Below are 10,521 nucleotides of genomic sequence, written 5' to 3' on the forward strand. Positions count from 1 at the left end.
TTGATTCTGAGACTTCTTGGAATTCCATGCAATCAACAAGTGTAACGACTAGAGAATTCTAAATTCGGGATCACTGTGGTGAGTTTATTTCACAATATTAGTCTTCCAATAAACATTTTTCAATTTCCCGTCCCAGTGTTTCAGAGCTATGAGCTAGCATTTTTAAAGAAGGAAAATAAAAATTAAATTTTTATTATTCTAAAAAGTCCCATGGAGCTTTCGATCAACTTTTCCCTTTCAATGTTGTCTTTCCCTGACTGCAAGCTTGATTCATGTGGGCGGCAGAGTTATTTGAAGTCTGTGATTCTGTTTGCATAATTTCCATAATGGAATAAATAAAGCCATGTTTTCAAACTGTCAAAAAGATGTCCCAAACAGACAGCTGAAATGCATCTGGCAAAGTCCTCTAGCGTGAGTGTCTCAGGAATGCTTGCCTCACAAGTAGGGAGTGGGGAGTGTGAATGGATAAGTATCTTCAGAGTCAAGATTCTTTGCAAAGCACTAAAATTACGGTTCTTCTTATTCACACCCTTAAGAACAGAAAGGCTACAAGTACATGGTTACATGTCTAGTGCTGACATATACTGTGGCAAATTCATCTTCTGCTTGTCCAGATGCTGAGTTGGAAGGATTCTGAGAAGCTACCAGATACATACAGTAAAGCATAATAGAGACAGATGCTATTTTTTGTATCTATATAACACATACATGCAAATATGTCACTACATTGTGCATATCATGCATAGTCCTAACGACTGTGGCACAATCTCCAAGCTATCACAGCCAACAAGACCAATAGCCCTATTGGGGTGTGAAGAATAGAGAGCGCAGAGCAGTTGGAGTAGATATAGAAGAGTTCTATATCTAGAACTCGTTAGTTCTTTAGACTTTTTATCACCAAAACTAAAAATATATCAAGATGAGTGAAAGTGCTTGGGCCAGAGACCCTGTGGCCTACCATTGTAGAGGTCATGAGGTCCTTTTTCTCACAGATAATCACTAGCAAAGCCAGGAAGGTTAAATGCATGAGGCTGTCTCCTTGGTAGAAGACTAAAGCACACCAGACCCTCCGCTAAACCCTGAGGCTATAGAAGCCATTTATGGAAGAAGTTACATTTACTTTGCAAAAGAGTTTCAATATAGTGATACCTTAAACGTTACTGTGATAATTATCACCAGGAAACTTGTTTTGAAATTGTACTGTATTTAAATATGCCTAAAATAAAGTGCTCCAGAAGTTTGGACCAACATAGGACACTGGGCTGTGGTGAGTCAGATTTCCTTCTAGCCTCATGCAAGCCATTACCATGCCGGCCCTGTGCTTGCAAATACTCTCACAAACCATCTCCGAAATCTGCACAAAAAAGCCAGGTGTGGTAGCAAGTATCTGCAATCCCAACCATCCTGTGATAAGATGTGAGGAAGATACAGGGAATTAGGCTAATGTCTCACAAGCATGGTTAAACTGTAGCGAAAACAAGAGAGACCCTGCTACACCAAGGTGGAAACCAAGAGCTAACTCCTTAATAGGGACTTCAGTCCTGAGCAAGCAAAGTGTGACACACACACACACACACACACACACACACACACACACACACAATTAAAACTTTCAAACATTTTTAAGGATTTACTAAAGCAAACACTAAGGGGCTGCTTTTATGAATATTCTTTGTTCATCCTATGCAATTATTTCTATTTGATTCTTTAAAACAGAAAATTAAAGTTTGGTTTTATAGTGGTTGCTTAGCATGCAGACACCTCTGGATTTTATCCCCTGTACTGCCTGAAGCATTTAATTAATTAATAATAAATTATTGTTCAGAGATCAGAGGTGACTTCTAAAATCATAAACTTAGCAAAACGGTGTGATCCTTACACTCAAAACTCATTGCTCAGTTTGTTACAAACTGACTATGGTGATGATCCTTATGTCTGAACAAGTAGGAAAATTTAAAATGTTGAATCAGAACACTTAACATGAAATTATAAATTCAATACAACTAATAGCTTCATAAAATCTTTCCTAAGAAGTCTAACATCTTAATCCCTTAAGGTCTCTAAGCCTGAATGTAAGATAGGAAGCTCTTTAATTCATTTTCAGTCATTAAACACACTAATTGTAAGCTTTGTATGTGTCAGACACCCAGCAGGATTCTGAAGATTAATTTATTTCAAAGGTTTTAGACCCTTCGTGCTGTAAGGCAGAGTTAATGTTCTATGAAGTCATTCATTCTAAAAGGGTACTGTGTCCCTACTGTGCATCAGGTAGTATAGTAGCAATGTTGGAAAGGGTTAAGCATTGATTATTGTTATCTAGATTACAGTGGGGAAAGACAGATTTTGAAAAGGAGTAACAATTTAATGAGCATGAAATTATAATGTAAGAGAATTGTTTTGAAGGGGTTCAACAGGTCATGAGAAAGTATGAAAGTCTATAAGCATGGGGTCCATCATTCTTTCTGTGACATTTTTCATCCAGTGTAAAGAGAAAGAATTGTCATGGGAAGCTCGTTGCAGGCAGACAGGGAATCCATTGAGGTCTACCCTTGCTGGATAAGGTAGTGGAGAATTCACCTTTCTTTCAACAGAAAAGTCTCTTGGGGTTTACTGAAGGAATGTCATTGCTACCCACTGTGTGAACATGGGTTACCCCTGACAGTTAACACTAACAGGGCAATTCATGAGGTGCCTCATGAAGAGGCTGCCCATAATCTATATCATCAAAGTAACTGGAGGTGAGTTCCATTTAATCTTGAACTCCAGCAGTTGGGTAATGGGATGGAAAATCTGAACTTGGCTGTGTGGATTCAGCCAGACCTAAACAATCAGCAAAAAATTCTCCTTGCTTTCTCTTCTCTAAACCAACCACATGATTGGAAGATCCAGTAATGGTCTGGGGCCAGGGCCTTGGAGAAGCTTCAGATTCTAAGTCTTCCAACTCTAAGCGGCTATTATTATCAGCCCCAAAGCTACTGAGTCCTCAATCTTGGGCAACCTTGAGCTGTCCTGTTTCTCCCTGGTGCAACACGGTTTCATTGGCTTCCTGCTGACTTCATCCCATTATGTGATAGTTTCTGCTGACTTAGTCCTAATTCCCCCACAAATAGTATATAATAGCTTTTTAGTAAACCTGCTCAGTGTAAAATACAGCTTGTACAATACCTCCTGGGCCCACCTATTCTGTCTCCCCTGTCTCTTAGCTCCTGGACCTTCCTCTTTAGAACTGAAGAAAAACTTGCTGGTCCAGATCACCTCAGCTCTTGCAGACTTCTCAGGTTACTAACTGCTTTGTGTATTCTCACATATCAGGACCACCGAGCTCATTCCCTGATAATACTGGAAGTCTTGAGTGAAACCTTCCCTGGCATTGACCTATGCTCATGGTCCTTTCGTTCTAAATTGTATATGTTTCTTGAAACAAACCATGATGGTGGAAAAATATCTTTCAATTGAGTCATGAGAAATCGTCTTCACCAGGGAAGAGCATAGCAATTGATTATCCAATACCAAATGCTCAGCCCTGAAAGCATTCAGTTATAGTTAGGAATGCATACACACACACACACACACACACACACACACACACACACACACACACACATATATATATACATATATGTATATATATATATATATATATATGTGCATTCCAGAAAAAAAATAATGGATAAAGAGACCATAGAAAGAAAAATGTAATTCTATTATGGTCTCAAAAGAAATATATCATTATATAGTTATAATATAGTTATATTATGTTTATTATGCAGAAGTATTTTTGAGCATTATGTTACTAAACTTAATTTTAAAATAAATTTTGTTGTACTATTGCCCAAAAATATTGTATTACTCAGAAGTAAAGTTATAATCTCAAAGAAAAAGGTAGAAGTGTGAAATGTAATTATATTATAATCTCAAAGGAAAAATAAATAATTAAAGAATATGATGGTGATTTATGGAACACCCTATTCCAAACTGAGGTTGTTTGCTAGAACAGGAGTCTCCCTTTCTTCTACCTTGGGACTGGTTTATAAATTGGGGTTGGTATCAAACATCTGGCTTTGTCTTAGAAGTTTGGGAGAAGTTTTTCTCAAGTATTTTTGGCCTACCTCTGAGAGAAACACTAAAGGTAGTGAATTTGGGTGGGATCTCAATATGATTTATAAATGGTCAAACTGAGAAAATGATTATTAATATAGACATTATGATGTAAAAATGAGTCTCTTGTGTCTACTTTAATCACAGCTAGAGAGGCTCTCAAGGGATCTCCTGCAATTAGTTGATATTGCCACACAAGACAGGCAGAAGAACAAACCACAATGGTGGAAACCACATACAGCAGGTGACTGTCCAACAGTGAACTCTTCTCTTCATCCCTGACTCAGGCGGCTCGATGGCTGCTCATCACTGCGGCCAGTGGCTACTGTATGAAAATATCTGCCACAGCTTCCCTTACTTCTACCTGCCTCAGTCTCCTTGAATGGTCGTGTGGTCCGTGGCAACCTGAATATTCCCTGAAGCCTCTCCCGATCCCAGATAAATATTGTTCTTCGAGGAATCTCTATTTGATTTCTAAAATTTAGGTTGATACAAGGAAGAAGCAAAAGAGAAAGACCAAGTTTGCATAACAATCACTCAAATATAAAAATTATGCACAGATGATTATACATTTATATTCAGTTCAGGGCGAGCATGAACTGCTGTTATGACAACTGCTGTAACTTTGCCTTCGCAAGATTCGATTCTTCAGACCCTGCAATGAACTACTCCGCGGCTCAGATGTAATTTGTGCTTCCTAGGTGAAGCCTGGTAAAATGATTAGAGACAAAAGGAAGCAAAAAACACGAATCAGAGAGGAAGGGAGATCGTGATTCTGTAGACTATCATCATTTTGATCAGGAAGAATGAAATAAAAGGGGGAAATTCAGCCTGCCATGTCTCACAATGTGGCAAAAATCAATCAAGTCACAAGCTTAGCTTTGACAAACCCTGGATTATGATAGACACAATTTATTTCAGCACATATTGGGTTTAGCATTGTCATATATTTGCATGTAAGTTAACTTTTGTCTACTGACTAGGTAATTGTTAACTTGTAAAAAAATTAATCAGAAAGTCAGGGATTAAATGAGGGTTAATTAGCATTTTATAAAAAGCACAGTCACTTTTCTGGTTTCTATAAAAACTAGGCACACATTTAAAATACTGATATTTGAAGTTGCACTAAAAGGCTTCATCAAAAGGATAAATAAATCTACCAATAATTGTAATTTTGGAAATGAGCAGTGTTTGTGATAAACGGCTAGAAATTTTATGAAAGGGAGCCAATGCTTCGATGAATCACGTCTCACAGGCTGATGAATTCAAAAGCCTACCATTCTCAGAATGACGTTGTAAATCTAGCCATATTGTCTTCAGAATTATTCTTCAGGAAATTCTATGGACAGAATGTCACTGCCTTCATGCTTTGTAGGAAAATTATACGAAATGTCTGAGTGCCCAAGACAACAGAGATAGAACTTTGAGGAGGAGCAGTGTACACATGCATATGTGCACTACTCATATAAAAGTATGTTCCATTCCGGAATGCTTTGGGTAATAACACACTGTACATACAATGGTGAACCTGTGAGTTATAATGGAGAAAAATTTCCATTGTCCAGTAACATTGTGGTGACCAGAAAATCTCAATAGCAAATTGCTTATGTGTTTGCAGTGATTGTGGTCCCAATTAACGTTAACTACCATTAGTTGTATAAAAGTATGGGATTAAAAGACAGACAACTGCACCCTCATGCTTGAGGAGGAGTGTAAGTATCAACCACTGTATGTACTTGTATGGTAAGGCTAATGAATAACTTTGTCACCTGTCAATGTATTGTCCTAGTTTGCTTTTTGCTGCTGTGATAAACAACAATTTAGCATAGGAGGGGAGTTATTTCAACCCACGGGTGATGGTCTACCCTTGACTGAATCCAGTGCCAGAGTTCAAGACAGGTACTTGGAGACAGGAACTGAAGCAGAGACCTTGGAGGCAGGATGCTTGTTCCACCCATCTCCACCTCATTCAGACCACCTTATCATACACCCTGAGATCGCCTGTCCAGGAATACCAGCTCCCACAGAGAGCTGGGCCCTGCCATATCAATTAGCCATTAAGAAATCATGGCCCTAAGCTAACCACCTGAGGCAACTAATCAGTTGCTGTTTCCTCTTCTCAGTTGACTCTGGGTTTGTGTCAAGTTGACAACTGAAGTCAACTATGACACACACACCTAGTATAATGTCACCACTCTTGTTACACTGTACCCCCTTTCCCTACAAAAGTGTGCTCAACCGTAAAGCAATGTGCTGGTTCATATGTGCTTTTCATGTCCATGGCTTTCTTGATCACACTGGAAAGCCACACCGTTCCTCTTCATGTAGTGGTTCATTCTCTGTACCACAACCACGGCCAGCAGCATCACATGTAGATGATGTTACTCACATTAGCTAGTTCATATTTTAGAACAGAATTATTTGGCTTCTAGTGCATATTATTGTGTCTTTGCAATTCAAGATGTGCCTGACAGAATCCCTGCCATGTATCTGAGCACGGGCTTCCATTCCTTCACATTCAGTTAGCTCGCAGATATATATGAAGACTTGATTCTATTCTACTTCTGTGGATATTTGGAATGATATTTTTCCTGAATTTGTTATATCAGAAGACATATGACGCTGTGTTTCCATCTTTTAATAATATTACACATGATGTGAATTATGCTAATAATGAGTAAATCTATTCATTTAAATCTCCCATTAAAAAGTTCCATATAGACATCTCTCTTAATGTTTCAGCATCTCCTCACTGCCATTTGCTAGCGCCATTATTTCATTAAGTGAAAGACATATTTATCATTTGCCAATGATACTTTAACATTAGCTTACTTCAAAAAAATGGATCACGAAAACTGGGTTGGTTTCTAAGGACTATGTACATGAGTAAACACTATAGTTTTAATTATAGCAGACTTCTCAGCCCTACATTAGTGGTATTTTTTCTTTTGTTAACGTAATGGAGTTTGAGTTACTTTTTAATGACCTTACACAATCATCTCTTCCCATTAGAGAGCGGGAGCTTTTGTTGTAGTTCTTTATGCATTCATAATGCACTCTGTGCTTTGAAAGTAATTTATATTTTGCCTTTCATTATCTAGTTATGCTATTGTAAGTCTTTCATGCAAGAAAAAAAATGGAACAAGATAAGCCAACAAATCAGAGAGTAGCTTGCGTTTCAGTCGAGGTGCACACCAAAATTACAATGAGAGCAATACTGCAGAATAACTTCCAATTGGTGATGATTTGCAAATAAAATGGTGCATATTTCTGTCATTAAGGTAAGTAAGGGAATTTCAGAAGTGTTGGTGTGGTGTGAGATGTGGTAACATGGAGTTAACTTGGTGTGTTGTTAAAACATGAAGGTAAGGCTGGGAACTGAGCACAGTGCTGGAGAATTTCTGCAGCACTGACAAGACCAAGGCTCCCCATAAAGGAGGCAAGAGAGATGAAGAGCACCAGTAAGAGAACTATAATGACCAACTAAGAAGTCTATTGCGGTCTGCTGGGGAGAGTCATCAGTCTGCATGAGGGAGGTAGAAGTATGTGTGGAAGAAGCAAGAACATTTACAAAGACTGTATTGGAAGTAAGATTGATAGGGATTCCTAAAGAGAGGTTTGAAGTCGTATGTCTATCTTAGTTTGCTTACTCTTGCTGTGATAAAACACTGATGAAAAGCAATGTGGGAGAAGAAAGGCTTCATTAGTCTTTGAGGTTACCAAATATAATCCAGAGAAGCAAATGCAAAAACTCAGGATAAGAACCTAGAGATAAGAAATGAAGCAGACACAATGAAGGAATACAGTTTACTAGCTTACCTCCCCTGGTTTACCCAGCCAGTCAACATTTTCATACAACCCAGGGCAAGTACTTACATAAGTAATGGAGTGAGGCCTGTGCCATTAACAGCAAAGGATTAAACTAGTTCAAACATCCTTGTAGGGACTCAGTTTGCCCTGATAACATCGTTATTTCCATGATACTAAAAATTGGAGCTCCCAGGTGGTCACTCAATATTTCCACTGGAATCGTGAAACTTAAGGGAAAGGTCATCACCTAAGACAAATTTTGGGTTCATCAGGGGGAAATTTGAATATAAAACAATGTCTAGAAAGATAGCATGGCAGAAAACAACAAGCAGTAAATTTCCAACCCTGGCAAAGTCCAGCACTGGAGGAAACACCAAGGAAGCATTGAAAGAGGCTATTGGTAAGATCACAAATTGGGAAGCTGAGATCATAAAACTGATGGAGAAGCTGACAGAAGAGGCTGTTGGCTGTGCCAGTGACTTCGTTGGAAAAAGATTTATAAAACATCACGATTTAAAGTCATCTACAAAATATGCTGAGTCATATGCAGAATGGTTTGGGATAGTAAAGACAATAGAAAGAACAGTGAACAGTGTGGTTATGGGACAAAGATAAAAGGCTACAGAGCTGAAGGGCTACATTGACCTCTATTCAGGACTTGGAGCAAGGGTTTGGCCTTTGGAGCACTTAGTCTGCACTGGCCTCAGATAATGATGCAAAATGACATACATGTGTGAAACAGTAGGCTCACGGATTGATATCTCCATTCTGTAGTGCTATCATCTACAAAGTGGGCATGATGCTACATGACTGAATGGGGTGTTTGAAGACGAACTGCAAGACTGGTGTGTGTGTGTGTGTGTGTGTGTGTGTGTGTGTGTGTGTGTGTGAGAGAGAGAGAGAGAGAGAGCATGTGTGTGACAGCATGTGTGAGAGTGTGTGTGTGAAAGAGAATATGTGTGAGTATGTGTGTGTGGTGTGTGCATGCCTGTGTGACTGTGTGTGAGCATGTGTGTGTGCATGTGTATGTGAGTGTGTATGAGTGAGGGACTATGTTGATAGAGTGTGTGCATGTGTGTGTGTGAGTGTGTGTTTGTGTACGTGTGTTGTCATGTGTCGCAAACTGTATTTCATTTAGGAGATATCAAAAATGTTGGCCCCATGATGGTCTATCAAATAACACCTTGGTTTTTGTAAGTACACTCTACAATGTTCGTGTAACACAATGCTGCCTGTCTAAGTGTGTGTGTGTGTGTGTGTGTGTGTGCGTGTGTGTTGTTGTTATTGTTGTTGTTGTTGTTGTATTACATTGCATATACATTGTCCTGGGTAGTTTGATGATGTTTAACGCAAACTAGGGCCATTTGGAAAGAATAGACCTTAACAAAGAAAATGCCTTCATAGAATCTGCCTCTAAGCAAGTCTGCAGGGCATTTTCCTTATTGATATGGGATAGCCCAGGTCACGGTGGATGGCGCCAGCCTTGAGATGGTGGTCCTAGGCATTATAAAAGATAGGATATTCAAGCCAGAGGAACAAGCAGCTTTCCTCCATGGCTTCTCCTCTAGTCCCCTCCTTGAGTTCCTGTCCTGACTTCCATCACTGATGACATGTGACCTGGAAGTTCTAAGCTGAAATAACCTCTTTCCTCCCCAAGTTGTTCATAGTCATGGTGTTTCACCACAGTACAAATATATATATATATATATATATATATAATATATGTATATGCCTTGGGTACATACGTGTATGTGTGTTTATGTGTAGGCATGTAGTATGTATATGTATATTTGGTGAGAATATGAGCTTATGTATTTATGTATATGTGATATATATATGCTTCTGTGTATATGTATGTAGTATATATATGCATGTTTATGTGTGTATGTGTGTAGTGTAATATCTGCTTATGTATATATGTGTGTGGTATATATGTGTGTGTGTGCAAATGTGTGGTGTGTATATATGCTTATGTGTGTACATATATGGTGTGCATATATGCTTATTTGTGTATATGTATGTGAGTGGCTTAAACTAGAGGTACTCACTGATTTTTATTTCTACTTTTCTAAAAGCCCCGTAATGATTGTTATAAGAATCTTTTCAAGAGCTGTTTTTTAAAGTCTTCGTAAGGAAGAGAGATCTGTACTTAAATGTAGAGAATCACAAGTCAGCCAGTCCTAAATAAATGGTTTCACTTTTCAGATACTATCATGTCTGAGAAAAGAAGAGATGGGAAAATGGAAGATCTTGGTAAAGTGTAAAAATTGACACATTCAAGGTTGGTAAATCCTGGTACAGAGTGACTGCACTAAATTATATTGTCCTAAATCCTTGAAACTTGCTAAGAGAGTATACTGCAAATATTTTAACCTCATGTACATAAACTGTGAAATAACGGATGCATTGTAGAAATCATTTTAAAAGGAATTTGCATATATCAAATCATGAGGTTTACAACTTAAATATGTACAACTCTCATCCACCAATTATACCTCCATAAGACTAGGGGAATATTATACTGTCTAACTACAAGAACCTAGAAACCATCATTTGCTTATGTGTGTAGAGTCTGAGCAGAGAGAAACTTGGTAAGATTTCTGCTTACTTTTT

Source organism: Rattus norvegicus, chromosome 7, assembly GCF_036323735.1.
Source record: "Rattus norvegicus strain BN/NHsdMcwi chromosome 7, GRCr8, whole genome shotgun sequence".
NCBI lineage: Eukaryota > Metazoa > Chordata > Mammalia > Rodentia > Muridae > Rattus > Rattus norvegicus.